Genomic DNA, 8,580 nt, shown 5'->3' on the forward strand with positions numbered 1-8,580 from the left:
TACCCTGCTGAAATCTGCCCGGACTAGTGCCTAAAACACATGCCTTGGCGTCCTCGTCATTTCTCGTTTCTGGCTCGTGCTTATCGGTGTTAGGAAATAAGACGTAGCTAAATAGATAATTGAGTAGATTACTTAATGGAGAGAGACAGTTTTATATGCACGAGATTATAGAGTAGAGAGAGAGAGAGAGAGAGAGAGAGAGAGAGAGAGAGAGAGAGTACACACGATATACGTGGTTCACCCAATGTGGGCTACGTCCACGGGAAAGCAGCCACTCAATGGCTTTAGTACTTCAAAACAAGAAGTAGTTTACACAGGGATTATACCCTTAATGGAGCTCCCGCCTTGCTTCACTCTCACCACCTCACACTCACCTTGTTGCATCAACTTCACACTCTGAAATGTGTGTAGAAATGGCCTCCTTTTATAGGCCAAAAGGGTTGCCCTCTCTTATGAGAGACAGCCATGTGTAGCCGCCCTTGTGCAAATAAGTCCAAATCGGACCCTCCAATCCGCCCATGTGTGGCCGCCCTTGAGAAGACAAGTCCGCTTTTCAATTCGGCCACCGGCCATTGAATTCGGCCACCGGCCACCGGCCATTGACTTCCGACCACCGGCCATTGGCCATTGACTACCGGCCACCGGCCAATCGACCGGTTGTTTTCCGACCACTTTTCGGCCGCCGTACGGCCATAATATTCCGCCGTACGGCCATAATATTCTTGGAAATGTTGCTTGTGTGGTGTCGCATGGAATGAAGCCCCGGAATCTACTATCCAGGGATTAGACACATTGTCTAATGAGAGAATTAGAGCATCTTGCTCTACTTTACCTGCCACATTGGCCTCCGATGTTGGCTTGTTGTCTTGAGACTCTGTCTCCTTCTTCTTCTTGGACCAACAATCCTTCTTGACGTAGCCCTTCTTGCCGCAGTTCCAACATTCAAGAACTGACTTTGTGCGTGACTTGCTCCGCCTTGAGCGATCACGACCCTTTTGGTTTTTGAACCTCTCCTTAAGCCCTCCTCTTGTTTCCACTGATAGTGCAGCACTTGATGATTCTCCTGTGCTTCTCCTTCGCATTTCCTCGCTTAGGAGAACACCCACAACATCATCAAACTTAAGAGTATTTGGTCCAGAGATAGAATTACTTACAGCCATCACAAGGCTGTCCCAACTATCCGGTAGAGATGATAGTATAAGGAGAGCTCGCACTTCGTCATCGAAATTGATTTTCACTGATCGAAGTTGACTTATGTTTGTGTTAAAGTCATTTAGGTGTTCTGCAACTGAACCATTCTCTGTCATCTTTAGATTGAACAAGCGCTTCATAAGAAATACCTTATTGGATGCCGATGGTTTCTCGTAGAAGTCGTCAAGTGACTTCATCAAGTCCTCCGTGGTCTTCATCTCCGAAACATTGAAGGCCACCGTTGACGCCAAGCTTAACCGGATTGTTCCAAGTGCCTTTCGATCAAGGACAATCCATGCTTCATCTGCCATTGTTGCGGGCTTCTTCGCAAGACCGCCTAGTGGCAAATAGAGGTCCTTCTGGTAGAGATAGTCTTCAATCTGCATCTTCCAATGTTGGTAGTTTTTGCCGTTGAACTTCTCAATCTTGAGCTTCCCTTCCTCCGTCATAACTCCCACTCAATTCAAGGAATCCTTTCCTTGAGATAATTTAGCTACGAGCAAACCTTGCTCTAATACCAGTTGTTAGGAAATAAGACGTAGCTAAATAGATAATTGAGTAGATTACTTAATGGAGAGAGACAGTTTTATATGCACGAGATTATAGAGCAGAGAGAGAGAGAGAGAGAGAGAGAGAGAGAGAGAGAGTACACACGATATACGTGGTTCACCCAATGTGGGCTACGTCCACGGGAAAGCAGCCACTCAATGGCTTTAGTACTTCAAAACAAGAAGTAGTTTACAAAGGGATTATACCCTTAATGGAGCTCCCGCCTTGCTTCACTCTCACCACCTCACACTCACCTTGTTGCATCAACTTCACACTCTGAAATGTGTGTAGAAATGGCCTCCTTTTATAGGCCAAAAGGGTTGCCCTCTCTTATGAGAGACAGCCATGTGTAGCCGCCCTTGTGCGAATAAGTCCAAATCGGACCCTCCAATCCGCCCATGTGTGGCCTCCCTTGAGAAGACAAGTCCGCTTTTCAATTCGGCCACCGGCCACCGGCCATTGACTTCCGACCACCGGCCATTGGCCATTGACTACCAGCCACCGGCCAACCGACCGGTTGTTTTCCGACCACTTTTTGGCCGCCGTCTAGCCATAATATTCCGGCGAAAAAAAGTCTCGGGGGCCTCCGCCCCCGAGGCCTTTAAAGTTGCCCCTGATTTTTGTTAGTGAAAATTTTGGTTTCCGGTGAGTGATTTTTCTTCACGCACGATGGCTTCTCCTCATAATGGGGGCCTTACAAATGTGCGCTTTTACCACAGAAAATTACAAGGGTAAATCAGGCTCCATACTTAACAATCTCCCACTTGGAGCCTGATCTCCAAACCAAACCTGTGACTGCTTTCCATTCTGGCTTCTTATCCTTGAATGCCGATTGAAGATGAGCAAAAGCTCAACTTCTCCTTGTTGACCACCTTTGTAAACATGTCTGCAGGATTTTCACTTGTATGCACCTTTCCTAGCTTTAGTTGTCCCTCTTCCAAAAGAGTGCGTATGAAGTGATATCTCACCTCAATGTGCTTTGTCTTTGAATGAAAGACTGAGTTCTTCGCAAGATGGATAGCTCTTTGGCTATCACTGTACAAGACACAATTGTCTTGTTTGAATCCAAGCTCTTCTAAGAATCTGTGAAGCCACAGAATTTCTTTGCTTGCCTCCGTCATTGCTACATACTCTGCTTCCGTGGTAGAAAGTGAAACCACTTTCTGCAACATTGAAGCCCAGCTTACTGCTGTGCCTCCAACCGTGAACACATAGCCAGTAGTGCTCCTTCGAGTATCTTTGTCACCTGCCATATCTGCATCAGCATACCCTTCTAGAAAAATATCAGTTCCTCCAAAATACAAAGCATTTGTTGTTGTCCCTTTTAGATACCTAAGTATCCACTTCACAGCTTGCCAATGCTCTTTACCTGGGTTGTCCATGAATCTACTCACAACTCCCACTGCATGTGCAATGTCTGGCCTTGTCCAGACCATAGCATACATTAGAGAACCTACCACTGCAGCATATGGAACTTTAGACATATAGGCTATCTCCTCTTGTGTCTTTGGACACATATCCTTTGTTAGTTTAAAATGACCAGCCAAAGGTGTAGAAACTGGTTTTGCATTTTGCATTGCAAACCTTTCTAGTACCTTCTTGATGTAATCTTCTTGAGATAGCTTTATTGTCTTCTTCGTCCTGTCCCTTGATATTTTCATACCAAGTATCCTCTTTGCAGCACCTAAATCTTTCATTGAAAAAGATTTGGACAACTCCTCTTTTAGGTCTTTGATGTCCTGCATGTTAGCACTTGCAATCAACATGTCATCAACATACAACATTAGGATGATGAATTTCCCATCTCCCAAATTCTCCGTGTAGACGCAGTGATCCGAGTTGCATCTTGTGAATCCATGATCCAACATCCATCGATCAAACTTCAAGTACCATTGTCTTGATGCTTGCTTTAAACCATACAAGCTCTTCTTTAATCTGAAACCATTTTCTCCTTAACTTTTACTTCATACCCCTTTGGTTGAAGCATGTAGATTTCCTCCTCTAAGTCACCGTGAGGGAATGCCGTATTTACATCCATTTGCTCGAGATTTAGATTATGAGCAGCCACAAGGCTTAAGACAAGCCTAATTGAGTTCATTTTTACAACAGGAGAAAATATTTCATTGAAGTCAATACCTTTCTTTTGAGAAAAACCTTTTACCACAAGCCTAGACTTGTACCTTTTCTTCCCACCTTCTTCTTCCTTTAGCTTGTACACCCATTTGTTTTGAAGTGCCCGCTTACCTTTAGGCAACTCAACCAACTCCCATGTTTGGTTGCGATGTAGTGAGTCCATCTCCACTTGCATGCTCTTCGTCCATTCTTCTTTGGATTCATGTTGCATAGCTTCTTCGTATGATTCCGGCTCTCCAGAATCTGAGATCAAGAGATGGTTGAAGGAAGGAACAAACCTTTCTGGAGGTCTACTTGCTCTTGTAGATCTTCGGGGAATAGGTTGATGCTCCTCATTTGGTTGACGTTGTTGCACATTGTCACCGTTTGCAGTCCTTGAGTCTTCACCGTCCTCAAGCTCCATGTACTCATCACATGTTTCTTTTGTTTGTTTTCTTTCCAAGTAATCTTTGTACATATTTTGTTCGTTAAAAATTACATCCCTACTCCTTAAGATTTTACCATCTTCAAGATTCCATAGGCGATACCCAAAGTCACCTTCTCCATAGCCAATGAAGAAACACTTTTTGGACTTTGCATCTAGCTTTGATCTTAGGCTTCTATCTATGTGCATGAAAACCTCACACCCAAACACTTTGAGAAATGCATAATTCACCGGTTTACCTGTCCATGCCTCTTCTGGAACTCCCCCATCCAATGCCGTTGAGGGTGACCGGTTGATTAAGTACACAGACGTACTTATAGCTTCCGCCCAAAGCTCAAGCGGTAGGCCTGCATGTAGCCGCATGCTTCGTGCTCGCTCCATGATTGTCCTGTTCATCCTTTCCGAAATCCCATTTTGTTGCGGTGTCCTTGGGGTTGTCCTTTGCCTCCAAATGCCATTGCTAGCACAAAAGCTTTCAAAAGCTTGGCTGCAATATTCGCCTCCATTGTCGGATCTGAGGCATTTAACCTTGGTACCTGTTTCATTCTCCACAAAGGCTTTCCACCTTTGAAATATAGAAAATACATAGGATTTATTCTTCATGACATAAACCCATGTTTTTCTATTCGCATCGTCTATGAATGTTACATAGTACAATGAGCCACAAGGTGATGGTGTACTTGCAGGACCGCAAACATCAGAATGAACCAACTCAAGTTTTTTATTTTTTCTTTCATTTCCTGATTTTTGAAATTTTACCCTCTTTTGTTTACCATAAACACAATCTTCACAGAACTCTAAGTCCACTTCTTTCAAACCTGGTAGAAGCTTCCTTGTTTGAAGGATTTGCATTCCTTTGGCACTCATATGCCCAAGTCGGTAGTGCCACACCGCACTGTCAACTTCTGTAGTTGCTGCACAAGCTGAAGGTTGCGTGCTAACAGTACACAAGTAAAGTGTACCGACTTTTTCACCCTTGGCAACCACCAAAGATCCCTTTGAGATCTTCCACCGTTTGTTTCCGAATGCAATGTTGTGACCTTCATCGTCCAATTGTCCTGTAGAGATCAAATTTTGCGAAGAGAAGGAACATGCCTAACATCTTTAAGCTTCCATTCATTTCCGTTAGCAGTTTTGACAGAAACTGTACCTTTGCCGACAATCTCACAAGCTTCATCATCTCCCAAGTATACATACCCAAAATTACCTTTGGTGTAGTCTTGGAAATGTTGCTTGTGTGGTGTCGCATGGAATGAAGCCCCGGAATCTACTATCCAGGGATTAGACACATTGTCTAATGAGAGAATTAGAGCATCTTGCTCTACTTTACCTGCCACATTGGCCTCCGATGTTGGCTTGTTGTCTTGAGACTCTGTCTCCTTCTTCTTCTTGGACCAACAATCCTTCTTGACGTAGCCCTTCTTGCCGCAGTTCCAACATTCAAGAACTGACTTTGTGCGTGACTTGCTCCGCCTTGAGCGATCACGACCCTTTTGGTTTTTGAACCTCTCCTTAAGCCTTCCTCTTGTTTCCACTGATAGTGCAGCACTTGATGATTCTCCTGTGCTTCTCCTTCGCATTTCCTTGCTTAGGAGAACACCCACAACATCATCAAACTTAAGAGTATTTCTTCCAGAGATAGAATTACTTACAGCCATCACAAGGCTGTCCCAACTATCCGGTAGAGATGATAGTATAAGGAGAGCTCGCACTTCGTCATCGAAATTGATTTTCACTGATCGAAGTTGACTTATGTTTGTGTTAAAGTCATTTAGGTGTTCTGAAACTGAACCATTCTCTGTCATCTTTAGATTGAACAAGCGCTTCATAAGAAATACCTTATTGGATGCCGATGGTTTCTCGTAGAAGTCGTCAAGTGACTTCATCAAGTCCTCCGTGGTCTTCATCTCCGAAACATTGAAGGCCACCGTTGACGCCAAGCTTAACCGGATTGTTCCAAGTGCCTTTCGATCAAGGACAATCCATGCTTCATCTGCCATTGTTGCGGGCTTCTTCGCAAGACCGCCTAGTGGCAAATAGAGGTCCTTCTGGTAGAGATAGTCTTCAATCTGCATCTTCCAATGTTGGTAGTTTTTGCCGTTGAACTTCTCAATCTTGAGCTTCCCTTCCTCCGCCATAACTCCCACTCAATTCAAGGAATCCTTTCCTTGAGATAATTTAGCTACGAGCAAACCTTGCTCTAATACCAGTTGTTAGGAAATAAGACGTAGCTAAATAGATAATTGAGTAGATTACTTAATGGAGAGAGACAGTTTTATATGCACGAGATTATAGAGCAGAGAGAGAGAGAGAGAGAGAGAGAGAGAGAGAGAGTACACACGATATACGTGGTTCACCCAATGTGGGCTACGTCCACGGGAAAGCAGCCACTCAATGGCTTTAGTACTTCAAAACAAGAAGTAGTTTACAAAGGGATTATACCCTTAATGGAGCTCCCGCCTTGCTTCACTCTCACCACCTCACACTCACCTTGTTGCATCAACTTCACACTCTGAAATGTGTGTAGAAATGGCCTCCTTTTATAGGCCAAAAGGGTTGCCCTCTCTTATGAGAGACAGCCATGTGTAGCCGCCCTTGTGCGAATAAGTCCAAATCGGACCCTCCAATCCACCCATGTGTGGCCTCCCTTGAGAAGACAAGTCCGCTTTTCAATTCGGCCACCGGCCACCGGCCATTGACTTCCGACCACCGGCCATTGGCCATTGACTACCAGCCACCGGCCAACCGACCGGTTGTTTTCCGACCACTTTTTGGCCGCCGTCTAGCCATAATATTCCGGCGAAAAAAAGTCTCGGGGGCCTCCGCCCCCGAGGCCTTTAAAGTTGCCCCTGATTTTTGTTAGTGAAAATTTTGGTTTCCGGTGAGTGATTTTTCTTCACGCACGATGGCTTCTCCTCATAATGGGGGCCTTACAAATGTGCGCTTTTACCACAGAAAATTACAAGGGTAAATCAGGCTCCATACTTAACAATCGGAGCATCATCGCAACCTCTGCATCTCTCCTTCTCCCTCCACGCTGCCTGCGCTCCCTTCTACCCGCCATCTCCTTCTTTTTCTTCTTTTGCTTTTCACACACCCTTAAGGGTTTAGTTGGGCGGGCCTTCCTCAATGGCGGGCGGCCACTAGGGCACCCCATTTGATTTATGGTGGCCATCTCAATTGCGGGCGTACCCCATTTGATACACTTGCCGGTCAATTCAATGCCAAGCACGACATCTCCGGGTGGCTCTCAAAGCATATCCCGCAATCAATATGCCCCATGAGCCAACGTTTCGGATATAGAGTTCATCATGATCTTTTGTACTTCGTAACTAACGGCATACACAACCATATTTGGCATATATTTAGTTTAAAGCATTGCAAGAGCCGACATTCCAGACACGAAGCTCTGCAAAATTTACGGCACCACATTTGGCATACATATCTAGCAAAGCACTGCCAAACACGGCATTCTTCGAGAGCAGTCCTTGACTAATATTATCATCTTGACTTCGATGCCCGTATCAACATTTCGTCATCTCGCGGTCATTGCATTCCAAGAGACGACATTCCGAACGTGATACTCCTCAAACCAATTACTGCTCCATGCATTCCAAAACCTGGACGAAAGACAGAAACTCCCAGCTGAGACACCAACCGAGCCGATCGGACTGGTATGGAATGGGCTCTTGGTGAATCTTTAACGGCCAATAACTTGGCAACCGAAACTCCGATCATTGATCTGAAAAGAACGACGCGCTCCAAAAAGTGAGCGCTTCAAGCCCGTGCATTCATTTCATTTTTCTCACCTCAGCTGCAGTTGTCCAATCCGGTACGGATCTGCAATTGACTTAAACTTCAACTTGCCATAACTTTTGCATCGTAGCTCCAATCGACGAGCCATAAAGACAAGCCTGTAAAGCACTTCAAGCACTGCAGTTCTAGATCATAATCTCCCATCTGTGCTCACTTCAAGCATCATCATTTTTTGCATCATTAAGGAATTTGTTGGCCCTTTTAAGCCACATATGGCATACATTAATCATTAAGCTTGGCCTGTTATCAAGCCCTGATCATTGCTCACTAAATGTGTAGTCTTCAAGGAAGCTTAGCTTACATTTATTTGCTCTTTTTCCTATCATGGAAGCGGAGCTGCACGACAGTGCTAAAGACAAAGAAGAAGTGAGGCTTTGGGAAAGTAAGAGTGAGATCGGCAGCAAATGGGTAGTTTTTGAGGTTTGGAGCTGGGCCAATCTATGTTCATTGAGGGGCACAAGTGCATG

Source organism: Adiantum capillus-veneris, chromosome 3, assembly GCF_014529385.1.
Source record: "Adiantum capillus-veneris isolate H3 chromosome 3, ASM1452938v2, whole genome shotgun sequence".
Taxonomy (NCBI): Eukaryota; Viridiplantae; Streptophyta; class Polypodiopsida; order Polypodiales; family Pteridaceae; genus Adiantum; species Adiantum capillus-veneris.